Source organism: Saccopteryx leptura, chromosome 6 (assembly GCF_036850995.1).
Source record: "Saccopteryx leptura isolate mSacLep1 chromosome 6, mSacLep1_pri_phased_curated, whole genome shotgun sequence".
Lineage (NCBI taxonomy): Eukaryota > Metazoa > Chordata > Mammalia > Chiroptera > Emballonuridae > Saccopteryx > Saccopteryx leptura.
Genome location: NC_089508.1, coordinates 77,896,261 through 77,909,583, shown reverse-complemented (window position 1 = coordinate 77,909,583; position 13,323 = coordinate 77,896,261). Strand labels below are relative to the sequence as shown.

At 42.5% G+C, this 13,323-nt stretch overlaps 1 protein-coding gene across 2 annotated transcripts in view; it reads right to left on the bottom strand.

Moving 5' to 3' along the window:
• Window positions 1–11,201, bottom strand: part of ZNF106 (zinc finger protein 106) — a 70,021-nt gene extending 58,820 nt beyond the window's left edge. For both annotated transcript variants that reach the window (XM_066342875.1, XM_066342878.1), the window contains exon 1: window positions 11,063–11,201. The gene's annotated coding sequence lies outside the window, so the exon portion shown is untranslated. The remainder of the gene's footprint in view (window positions 1–11,062) is intronic.
• Window positions 11,202–13,323: the final 2,122 nt, after the last annotated feature.

The following is a 13,323-nucleotide window of genomic DNA, read 5'->3' as shown; positions in this document are numbered from 1 at the left end:
TAAAAAAGAATCAACCAATGTAAATAACATGGCAGTGAATGTTATTCCTTCCATTGACAAAACTTGGAAACAGCCCAAGCGCCCATCAGTAGATGAGTGGATAAAAAAAGTTGTAGTATATTTACACAATGGAATACTATTCAGCCATAAAAAAGAAAATCTTACCTTTTGCAACAGCATAAATGGACCTGGAGAGTATTATGCTAAGTGAGATGTCAGTCAGAGAAAGACAACATATGATTTTACTTATATGTGGAATCTAATGCACAAAATCAACAAACAAAATAGAATAAGACTCATAGATACAGAGAACAAACTGACAGCTAGCTTTCAGAGGGGATGGGGGCTAGGAGACTGGGTAAAAAATTTGAAGGGATTAAAGAAAGAAAGAAAAATTCACAGACACAGACAACATTATGGGGATTACAAGAGGGAAAGAGGGGTAGGGGGAGGTAGCAGAGCGTAAAGGAGAGATAAACGGTGATAAAAGGAGACAACTTGGGATGGTGAACACACAATACAGTTCACAGATAATGCATTAGAAAACTTTAACCCTAAAGTCTATATAATTTTATTAACCAATGTCACCCCAATAAGTAAAAAAATTTTTTAAAAAGAATCAACTAGCCTGACCAGGCGGTGACACAGTGAATAGAGCGTCAGACTGGGATGTGGAGGACCCAGATTCGAGACCCAGAGGTCGCCAGCTTGAGCGTGGGCTCATCTGGTTTGAGCAAGGCTCACCAGCTTGAGCCCAAGGTCTCTGGCTCGAGCAAGGGGTTACTCGGTCTGCTGTAGCCCCCCCCCCCCACCCCCCTGTCAAGGCACATTTGAGAAAGCAATCAATGAAAAACTAAGGGGCCACAATGAAGAATTGATGCTTCTCATCTCTCTCCCTTCCTGTCTGTCTGTCCCTATCTGTCCCTCTGTCTGACTCTGTAACAACAACAAAAAAGAATCAATCAACGAATGCATAAATAAGTGGAACAAAGTGATGTTCCAAAAATCCAAATAAATATAGTTTTTTTAAAATGCAGATTTTATCATAATATTCCCTTGTTTTTTCTCCCTGTACTGTAGTTTAGAAAATTTCAAACACAAAAATGCTAAAATAATTTTATAACAAATACCCTATATCCTGTTTCCCGTATACCCCTACACCCACTACCTAGATTCTACCATTAACTTTTTACTACTTTTATATGCTCTATCATAACCTATCCATTTGTCATTGGTCACTTAGTTATAATATACAGGGGTACTCGGGTTACAACAGTCTCGACATACATTTCGAGTTTATGATGCTCACTCTCATAAACACTTAAAAAAATTAAGATATAAGTGCTGCGGCTTATGCCGTTATCATCGTACTTACGGACTACATGGGCAAACTAGTTCCAGACTAGCCTGGAATAATTCTTTAAGAAGGTAGAGAGGCCTGTGACAGATCCTGTACCCTCTACATAGCTGCTTCTCTAGATAAAACACCTGTAGTACAGGTAGAATTATCCCCAGCATCTCCTGCATGTTCCTTAGACAATCCTGGTTCAGCTGACCCAGTATCTCCAGCACCTTCTTCAGGTTCTCCTGCCTCTCCAGCTTCCTCCTCCCAATAGGTTACACTCTCCCACCTTGCATAGGTAAGTGACTTAGGCTAGGGTGTGTTTCGACTTAAAATAACATTCGGGTTATGTCACCATGGTAGAAAAGGAACTGTGTCATAACCCAAGGATGCCCCCTTTATTATGATTTGTTAATATTTCACCTGGAATTTTGGGGGTCTAGGCACACTGTTTAGTAATTTTCTTTTTATTCTGCAACATCTTTATCAAGTTTTGGTTATTACGGCTATACTGGCCTCCTGAAATAAGTTTGGAAGTGTTTCTCCTTTGTCTACTTCTAAAAGTTTATGTAAGATTGATGTGATTTTTTTCTTTAGATACCTGATAGATTTCATTAGTGAAACCATATAGCCAAGTTTTCTTTGTGGAAAGCTTTCTTTTTGTCATTAATTCCACTTCTTTAATATAACCTTATTCAGATTTTGTTTCAACTTGTGACAGTTTTAGTACATTAACATTTTCAAGAAACTATTTATATTGTCAAATTTGTTGGTATAGAATTGTTTATAATATCCCCTTTTTACATATCATAGAATCTGTAGTGGTAAGTCCCTTTCATTCCTGATACTAGCAATTTGAGTTTTCTTTTCATTATCAGTCTATAAGCAAGTTTATCAATATTGTTGATCTTTACAAAGAATCAACTTCTGGTGTTATAATTTTATTTTTTGTATTTTTCTATTTCATTAATTTTTTTCTATCGTCATTATTATTTTTGAGAGAGAGAGACGGGAAGGTAGAAAGATGAGAAGCATCAACTCGTAGTTGTGTCACAAGTGCCAACAACCTCAGGCTTTCAAACCTGGGTCCTCAGTGTCCCAGGTCAACGCTCTGTTCACTGTACCACCACCTGGTCAGGCGACCTCACCTTCATTCTTGAAGGCTATTTTACTGAATCTGGAATTCTGAGTTGTCAGGTTTTTCCTCCAGCATTTTAAAGATTCTTTATTCTCTCTGGCTCCATGGTTACTCCTTTACATAAAATGTTTTCCCCAGCTGCTTTCTAGATTTTAAAAAATATTATGAGATCTGCATTCATACATAAATTGAGGGATTATTATAATAATACCTAGTGTGCTCATCAGGTAGTTTCCCCAACTGTCACCACACCATATTTTTCTTTAAAGATATTTTCACCGCCTGACCTGTGGTGGCGCAGTGGATCAAGCTTTGACCTGGAATGCTGAGGTCGCCGGTTCAAAACCCTGGGCTTACCCGGTCAAGGCACATATGGGAGTTGCTGCTTCCTGCTCCTCCCCCCCTTCTCTTTCTCTCTTTCTCTCTCTCTCTCTCTCTCTCTCCCCTCTCTAAAATGAATAAATAGGCCTGACCTGTGGTGGCGCAGTGGATAAAGCGTCGACCTAGAAATGCTGAGGTCGCCGGTTCGAAACCCTGGGCTTGCCTGGTCAAGGCACATATGGAAGTTGATGCTTCCAGCTCCTCCCCCCCTTCTCTCTCTCTGTCTCTCCTCTCTCTCTCTGTCTCTCCCTCTCCTCTCTAAAAAATGAATAAATTTAAAAAAAAAACAACTAAGCTTTAAAAAATAAATAAATAAAATGAATAAATAAATAAAAATTAAAAATTCAATAAAATAAAAGGTCTTTAAAGATATTTTCACCTTCTTTTTATTAAAAATATTTTGTGCCTGACCAGGCAGTGGCACAGTCGATAGAGCGTCAGAATAGGAGGACCCAGGTTCGAAACCCTGAGGTGACTGGCATGAGTGCAGGCTTATCCAGCTTGAGCACGGGCTCACCAGCTTGACCACCGGGTCGCTGGCTTAAGTGTGAGATCATAGACATGATCACATGGTCACTGGCTTGAGTCCGAAGGTCGCGAGCTTGAGCAAGGGGTCACTTGCTCTGCTGTAGCCCACCAATCAAGGCACATATGAGAAAGGAATCAATGAACAAATAAAGGTGCTGCAACGAAGACTTGATGCTTCTCATCTCTCTCCATTCCTGTCTGTCCATCCCTATCTGATTGTCAAAAAAAAATTTTTTTTGTTATAACTCACTCCTCAGCCTTCCTGAAATGAAATTCAGAACTACTATAACTTACTTACACATGTAAAATTTAAAATATCAACATAATATGCTAGTCTGCCTGTGATGGCACAATGGATAAAGCATCAATGTGGAAAGCTGAGGTTGCTGGCTCAAAACCCTGGGCTTGCCTGGTCAAGGCACATAAGAAAAGCAACTATTATGAGTTGATGCTTCCTGTTCCTCCCTACCCCCCAGTTTTCTCTCTCTATCCTCTGTCTAAAATTAATAAATAAAATATAAAAATATATGTATATATAATATGCTAACTATAACAAAAAAGTATAGTAATTTATCATAAAACATATATTTCAACATATAAATGCTTGGGTATGACTATATTAAATGATGTAAGACTATGAATGTGACAACTACAAATACAAACTGATATCAGTATGTTATATTGTTGATAAAAATACCATGAATAGCCTGACCTGTGGTGGTGCAGTGGATAAAGCGTCAACCTGGAAATGCTGAAGTCACCGGTTCGAAACCCTGGGCTTGCCTGGTCAAGGCACATATGGGAGTTGATGCTTCCAGCTCCTCCCCCCTGTCTCTCTCTCCCCTCTCTCTCTCTCTCTCTCTCCTCTCTAAAATGAATAAATTAAAAAAAAAAAAAGAAAGAAAGAAACTACTTAAAAAAAAAAAATACCATGAATAGCCTGACCGGGCGGTGGCGCAGTGGATAGAGCATCGGACTAGGATGTGGAAGACCCAGGTTCGAGACCCCAAGGTCGCCAGCTTGAGCGAGGGCTCATCTGGTTTGAACAAAAAAAGCTCACCAGCCTGAGCCCAAGGTAGCTGGCTCGAGCAAGGGGTTACTCGGCCTACTGAAGGCCCGCAGTCAAGGCACGTATGAGAAGGCAATCAATGAACAATTAAGGTGCTGCAATGTGCAACGAAAAACTAATGATTGATGCTTCTCATCTCTCCGTTCCTGTCTATCCCTCTCTCTGACTCTGTCTCTGTAAAAAACACACACACACAAAAAAAAACCATGAATAGCATCTCTTGTCTGTGATAAGATTTTCAAAATACTGACCAACTCTTGAAACTTCCTGAAATAAAGAAAGCATGTCTTTTTATTTACGTAACTATGCTCTATGCAAAAAATACTATGTGCCTGACCTGTAGGGGCTCAGTGGATAAAGCATCGACTTGGGATGCTGAGATTGCCAGTTCAAAACCCCAGGCTTGCCTGTCAAGGCACATATTAGAAGCAACGACTACGGGTCAGTGCTTCCTACTCCTTCCCCCACCCACCGCCTTTCTCTCTCTCTCCTCTCTACAAAATCAATAAATAAAATCTTAAAAAAATACTATGTGCTTATATGTAAAACAAATTTGGTTCTAGGCTTAGATGTCATAAACAGGTTTGTTTTTGTTTTTTTAACCTACATGAACATCTATAGGGACATCTGAAAGTGATGCTAGATGTGAACAATTTTTTACTGCACAGGGCTGTTCCTTACAATGCAGAATGTCTAACAACCCTGATCTCCATCCACTCAAGTTCACAATTATTTTGAAATTAAAAAAAACATGCCCATAAATTTCCAAACCTTTATGAGGGATGATCCCAAACTCATTGAAAATCGCTGCATTAGGGTAAAAGAAGAAAGTAAAATTTGTGTTGCCAGACTGCTTGTGTTTAAAACCTGGCTCTACCACTTACTAGCTACATGTCTTGAGCAAATAATTAATCTTTATGTGTTTCAGTGTCCATATTTATAAAATAAATATATCAGTATCAATGTCACAGGGCTATTATAAGGAATCAGAAAATCCATCTAAAGTATTTCGCACAGAGCAGGTATTAAATCTTTGCTATATTTGGTTATCAGTATAATTATTTGCTTAATGACTGCCTCTCCCAATAGTCAGGAACCTATGGCTCACGAGCCAGATGTGGCTCTTTTGATGGCTGCATCTGGCTCGCAGACAAATCTTTAAAAAAAAATAATAATGTTAAAAATATAAAACATTCTCATGTATTACAATCCATTCATTTCCTACCGCTCATGTTCATGGTTGCTGGTGGCTGGAGTCAGTCACAGCTGTCCTCCGGGACAACACCAAATTTTTATTGGATAATGCGTAAAGTGGGTTGTTGTATGGCTTTCACGGAATTATATTTTAAAATATGTGGCGTTTATGGCTCTCTCAGCCAAAAAGGTTCCCAACCCCTGCAATAGAGTAACCTCCATGACAGCTAGCAGGAATGTCTTGTCTGTTCATTAACATTTTCCTATTACCTGGCACATCCTCTGGTATAAAATAGGTATTCAATTTTTCTTGAATGAATCAATACAAATTAGCAAGATGTTTGGAACAGAAATATAAACTGTAAAAAACGGGCGTATAACTATAGTATTACCTTAGATTATACTACTAAGATACTTCTATGTATGAATATTGGAATTTACCCTGATGACATATACAGTGTGTCAGTAAAGTCATGGTGCACTTTTGACCGGTCACAGGAAAGCAACAAGATGATAGAAATGTGAAATCTGCACCAAATAAAAGGAAAACCCTCCCAGTTTCTGTAGGATGATGTGGCAGCATGTGCAGATGATGATGTAATACCGTGTATACAGTGGAGCAGCCCACGCCATGCCAGTCGAGATGTGGACGGTACAGAGGAAAGTTCAGTGTGTTCTGTGGCTCGCTAAATTTGAATCCGTGACCAAAGTGCAACATGAATATCGGCGCGTTTATAACAAAGTGCCACCACATAGGAATAACATTACTCGGTGGGATAAGCAGTTGAAAGAAACTAGCAGTTTGGTGGAGAAACCCCGTTCTGGTAGGCCATCAGTCAGTGACAAGTCTGTAGAGGCTATACGGGATAGCTACCTAAGGAGCCCTAAAATATCTGTGCGTGAGCCTACATCGAACTGCACTGAATAGGTATGAAACTGGGAGAGTTTTCCTTTTATTTGGTGCAGACTTCACATTTCTATCATCTTTTGTTGCTTTCCTGTGACCAGTCAAAAGTGCACCATGACTTTACAGACACACTATACATCTGGCAGGATACTCAGAACTGGTAAACAGTCATTGCCTCTGGGAAAAGAACTGAGGCTTGGGGTTCAGGGATTTACTTTTCATTGTAGACCCTTTTATATAGATACTTCCCATAATTTAAGCCATAATACACATATATTCTTTTTTTTTTTTTTTCACATATATTCTTTAAAAAAATTTTAAAACATTTTAACAACTCATAATGTTTTTTTAAACATAGACTTTAGGCCCAAGAACCTGCTGTTGGCAGGACAATGGGAGAGATTTACCCTTAAGTCAAGTGGCTGCTAGTACCAGCTGAGACCACCAATCACTGTGGAAGATTGGCCCTGGCCGGTTGGCTCAGTGGTAGAGCGTCGGCCTGGCGTGCAGGGGTCCCGGGTTTGATTCCTGGGCAGGGCACCCAGGAGAGGCGCCCATCTGCTTCTCCACCCCTCCCCCTCTCCTTCCTCTCTGTCTCTCTCTTCCCCTCCTGCAGCGAGGCTCCATTGGAGCAAAGATGGCCCCGGCACTGGGGATGGCTCCTTGGCCTCTGCCTCAGGCGCTAAAGTGGCTCTGGTCGCGACAGAGCGACGCCCCGGAGGGGCAGAGCATCGCCCCCTGGTGGGCGTGCCGGGTGGATCCCGGTCAGGCGCATGCGGGAGTCTGTCTGACTGTCTCTCCCCATTTCCAGCTTCAGAAAAATACAAAAAAAAAAAAAAAAAAAAAAAAAAAAAAATTAAAAAAACTGTGGAAGATCATCCGTGCAGGGGTTGATCCCCCAGAGCAGGACTTCCTTCAGTGGGGCTCTGGTGTCTCGTGAGTCTACCCCTTGAGTGTGTTGCTTGCGGAGGTGGTTGGGTGGAGATTCAATGTGGTCTGTAGCTGTCCACCAGGTGTACTGGCTCTGAAACCTCCCAGGAGGTGCACACCAAAGTCAGCCACCACCTGCGCCCTGCCCAGGGCTGTCCACCATGAGCTACAAAGTGATCTGCAGATGGCTACTACTTGTGCTGGCTTGGAGTTGCTCAGGAAAGGCCAAGCTGTTAACCAAAGCTGGACACTGCTAGTGCTGGGCCTGGGACCTCTTAGCAAGAGGTATTGGGGCCACATGCTGCTTGTTTGAGACTTTAGAAAAGTCTGACGCAGGGGTCCCCAAACTTTTTACACAGGGGGCCAGTTCGCTGTTCCTCAGATCGTTGGAGGGCCGGACTATAAAAAAACCTATGAACAAATTCCTTTGCACACTACACGTATCTTATTTTAAAGTAAAAAAACAAAACGGGAACAAATACAATATTTAAAATAAAGAACAAGTAAATTTAAATCAACAAACTGACCAGTATTTCAATGGGAACTATGGGCCTGCTTTTGGCTAATGAGATGGTCAATGTGCTCCTCTCACTGACCACCAATGAAAGAGGTGCCCCTTCTGGAAGTACGACGGGGGCCGGATAAATGGCCTCCGGGGGCCGCATGCGGCCCGCAGGCCGTAGTTTGGGGACTCCTGGTCTGAAGTATGGGCCAAGACAGGCCATTTGTACGGAAAAGTCAAAGGAAATGGCTTGGGTTGGGCTTGCAGGTTGGGTGGGGTAGAGTCTCAAGGAATCACCAGTGCAGGGCTAACAGCATTAAACAGGCTCATGGAGACTCAGATATGGCGCCAGCCAGCAGGCTCTGTAAGGGGAGGGCCCAGAAAAGAACAATGGCCTCTACCAGCACTTCCTGTCTGGAAGAAAGCTGCCCCTCCAGCTCTCACTCTGATGCCAGGCACTTCAGTTCCTCCTTGTATATCCCTGGTGCATTTCAAGCTGCTGTCCTTTCACTAGAGCTCAGAGAGACTCAGAGGGAGTGAGTCTGAAGATGCCTGTGCATGGGCCCTTGAAGAGAAATGCCTGAGTCTCTAGCCATCCTCAGTCTCACTCAGCCACAATTCCTATTGGTTTTATAGCCAGAAGTTATGGAGACTTCTACTCCTGGCATTGGAACCCTGGGCTGAGGTGCCTATTGCAGGGCTGGGACTCCTCACTCCTCAGGCAGAGGCCACCTCCAAAGCCCAGATATCCCTTCCAATTTTACCCACCCATGTGGGTGTGGGACTAGCCCGTTCGGCATCTCTGTCCCTCCTACCAGTCTCAATGTGGCTGCTTCTTCATATACTTAGTTGTAGGACTTCTGTTTAGCTAGATTTCAGGCAGTTCTAAATGATGATTGTTCTGATGTGATTGTGGGATTGAGTACAGCATTTACCTTTGCCTCCACCTTGACAGGAACCTTGGCTCATTCTTTCTAACAAATGCATAATTTATTTAACCACTCCACTACTGATTCGTCACTTAAGAACTCTCACTCTTTGAGTCTCTTTCAGATTAAAAAAAATTTTTAAACCTAACTGACTCTAAGGTTTCAATCAGATACTTAGCATGGTGGATGTGCAACTGGAGTATTCATATGTAACTTGTCTGCCAGGTACTCTTATTCATTTGAGTATACAAATTAATCCCAAAGTTCCCACTCAGATACAGTAACTGCAAATTACAAAATACAAAATATCTGTACATCTCACTGAACCATTCCTTGTACCAGACCTGAGACAGCTAACCTCTAACATTATTCCTTGCTTGTACAGTAGCCTTCAGACTATATGTGCTCTACCTTAAATATATAATAATTACCAATCACGGTTTTTCCTTTTTAAATATCTAATCAAAACAATTGGTTCTGAACTAACTAACCTCATCACACTCCTTCACATCTTCTACCTCCTTCCAAGCCATTCTGAAGTTATCTTTAAAAAACCACTTAGCTGGCCCAAGCCAGTCATCTCAGTCGGTTAAAGCGTTATCCCTGAAACAAGGTTACAGGTTTGATCCCCAGTCAGAACACAAACTGGTTTCATCCCTGAAACAAGGTTACAGGTTTGATCCCCAGTCAGAACACAAACTGGTTTCATCCCTGAAACAAGGTTACAGGTTTGATCCCCAGTCAGAACACAAACAGTTTCGTCCCTGAAACAAGGTTTCAGGTTTGATCCCCAGTCAGAACACAAACGGTATAGTCCCTGAAACAACGTTACAGGTTTGCTCCCCAGTCAGGACACAAATGGGGAAGTAGGCAATGAATACACAAGTAGAATAACAAATGAATGCTTTTCTCTCTCTCTCTCTTCCTCTCTCTGTCTCTCTGAAGTCAATAATAGAAAGAAAAAAAAACACCCCGTCTAACATCATTAATTAAAGACTCCTACCATTTCCTAATCTCCTGTAGTTAACTCTAGAAACTATACTGTAATTGTAATGAAGTTGCTTCTCAGCAGAGTACTTAGAATATTCAATTTGGTGTAGCAGAAAAAAAGATAAGTTTGGGCACTGTATGTGAATTTCACCCCTTACCCCAGCTAACTTAGCTTGAGCAAATTGAAACTCTCAGCCTACATCTGAAATATGCTCCAAAAAAAACCACCTTCTACTACAGTATCTCATTAATTTTTTGTGACAGACCCGAGTGTATCTGGCACATATGTAGTAAGTGCTAAATAAATCCTAGTTAAACCTAATTATTATCTTGCATTGTTTCATTCACTACCAAACTTAAGAGCAGGGCTTAAAACAACAATTTTTAAGACTTCCCACGGAGTTTAGAACAGTACTAGGATGAAAAGTTATTTTGGCTTGAGTTAATTCGATATAAACCATTATGGTGAATAAAGCACTCATTTTCTAGGTAAGAGAAAAACTTGCCCTTCACTAGGAAGGGAGTCTCAAGTTGCTAAGAGGCATGGAAATCTCAAACTTCCCAAGATGACTTAATTTCAGTCTTAAAAGATTATTCTGACTCTCAAAGACGATTAAATGAAGCAGACTGAAGGGATAGTGGGGTGCAAAGCATTTTCTCTCCATAATTAGGCACCGAGATTCCGACTAAATATTAAATTAGCACATAGTAAGTGCTCCATAATTTTACCATCAAGAAGCACGGTGCTGAGAGAGAAGACTGAAAGAGAAAGAATGGAGACTGTAAGTCACAATCGGTTGAAAGAAGTCCCTGGCCTGAGACCCGTAGGCCTTTAAGCACCTGGGTGTATGGACTACTGGTGGCACCTGGGGCCTAAAGGGGTCAGAGTTCTTCCCTAAAGGTCAGGATCTGCAGGCACGTTTCCTGTTGGGGCGGGGAGCAAGATTGGAACGCCCCCGCGAGAATCCGTACCCCGAAGCCAGATACACCGCCAGCCCGTAAACCCGCGCAGGCTCCCGAGCAGGGGGCCACCAGGCTGCCCCCCCAGGAGCAGAGACCCGGCCACATCCTGCAGCTCCAAACCTCGGGGGCAGAACGCTGGACCCTCGGGTTTCCACACGTCTCAACGCAGCCCGGCCCCTGGATACTCACACAGCCGACCGCTCTTACTCCATCAGGCCGCCGAGACCCCGGCGAGGGAGCTTCTTGACGCCCCAAACGCCCCCCTCCGTTTTGGGTCCGGCGGCCCTCTCGGGACCCGCTCCCCGCCCGCCGCCGCCGCCGCCGCCGCCGCCAGTGCGCAGTCGCGCGCCCTTGGTTTTTTTTTTTTTTTTTTTTTTTTTCCCCTTTGCAGTCCGCCTTTCTCAATAATCTAGCTTTATTTGAACACGCGAGCGTGAACAACGGACACGGGGAAAGAAGCTTTACTGTAAAGAACGGAAGACGCCCAAAGGCACCCTGGCTTGCGGAAGACAGAGCACCGCAGCCGACTCCCCTGTGACCAGCCCACCTGGCTACCTTCTCTTTACTATTTCTGGCCTTCCTCTTGCTCCTACTCTTTTCCTAAGGCCTCACCATTCCCTTTAGGTAGTGGCTATGGTTTCAGCTAAATTTTCAAGCACTTCTTATGAAACTTATGTTTCGTGGAAATTGCAGAAGCTTTAGAACAGACCGACCTGAGTTCAAATGTTGACCTAAGTACTAATTTGTGACTTTGGACAAAATTACAAGTATTCATGGAACCTCACTTTCCTCCGAGTTAAAATTAAGATAATCGTATTTCTCAGGGCGCTGCCAGTTTAAAATGAGCAGACAGTCCTTCAGTACCTATGATTTTATACACATACACACACACACACACGTGTGTGTATATATATTTTATTTATTTATTTTATTTATTTATTTATTTATTTTTAATGAGAGGCGGAGAGGCAGACATACTCCCCCCTGCTCAGGTTGCAACGGAGCTCTTTTTTTTTTTTTTTTTTTTTTTTTAATTTTTTTTTTATTTATTCATTTTAGAGAGGAGAGGGAGAGACAGAGAGAGAGAGAAAGAGAAGAGACAGAGAGAGAAGGGGGGGAGGAGCTGGAAGCATCAACTCCCATATGTGCCTTGACCAGGCAAGCCCAGGGTTTCGAACCGGTGACCTCAGCATTTCCAGGTCGACGCTTTATCCACTGCGCCACCACAGGTCAGGCGCAACGGAGCTCTTTTTAGCGCCTGAGCGGGAGTCCACGGAGCACCTGGGGTCAACTCTCTGGAACCAATGGAGGCATGGCTGCAGGAGGGGAAGAGAGAGAGAGGGAGAGAGGGAAGGAGACAGGGGAGGAGTGGAGAAGCAGTTGGTCACTTCTGTGTTCCCTGAGCGGAATCATAACCAGAACATCCACACGCAGGGCCGACACTCTACCACTGAGCCAAGCGGCCAGGCCCCCTATGATTATATTCTTATTAATACCTACTGTATTTATATTTATTACTAAACAGCTTATACTCATTCTTACTATTTTATAAAAGTGGCTAAAACATCAGATAAATTACATTAAGATTGATAATGTCTCAAATCAAAGTAGGCAGTTCCCTCAGCTATGTGTAAATCCAGATTTGCTTCTAGGGAATTGAGCAACTATTCCAATTCTGTGTTTGTGACATCACAAGTCCTTGAAACACTTGAGGTCTGGGGTATGTTGCTCATCCTACTCTTTTTAAAGACATGCAATGGAAGAACTGCTTTACCTATAAGCTTGGGACCATAATCCAAGAGGAAGCTTATAGAAGACCCAAGTCCACTGCTGGTGAGCATCAAGGTAATCATAGATCAGGGTTTCTCAACCTTGGCACTGTTGACAATGTGGAGATAATTCTTGTACTGTATTGTGATTTGTAGGATATTTAGCAGCATCCCTGGGCACTAGATGCCTCTAGTGCCCCCTTTACATCTTCTCCCACCCTCCCAACCCCATCATCTCAACAATAAAAAAAACTGTCTCCAAAAATTGCCAAATGTCCCCTAGAGGGCAAAAATGTCCCTGGTTAAGAATCATGGCATTATACTAGTGACCATCTCAACCCTAAATGAACACAACTGTATATTTTGTCCAATTCTACTCTCAAAAAGTGATTACTGCTTGAGAAAGCCACACAGGAGAGCAGAACCAGTGAGTTCATTTTTTTTTAAAGATTTTATTTATTTATTTTAGAAAAGAGAGAGAGAGAGAGAGAGAAGGGGGAAGGAGCAGGAATCATCAACTCTCATATGTGCCTTGATCAGGCAAACCCAGGGTTTTAACTGGCAACCTCAGCATTCTAGGTCGATACTTTATCCATTGTGCCACCACAGGTCCAGTCCAGTGAGTTCATTTTTAGCAATTGTAAACAGGCTCTCAACACTGCTTACTAGTCCTATGACTTT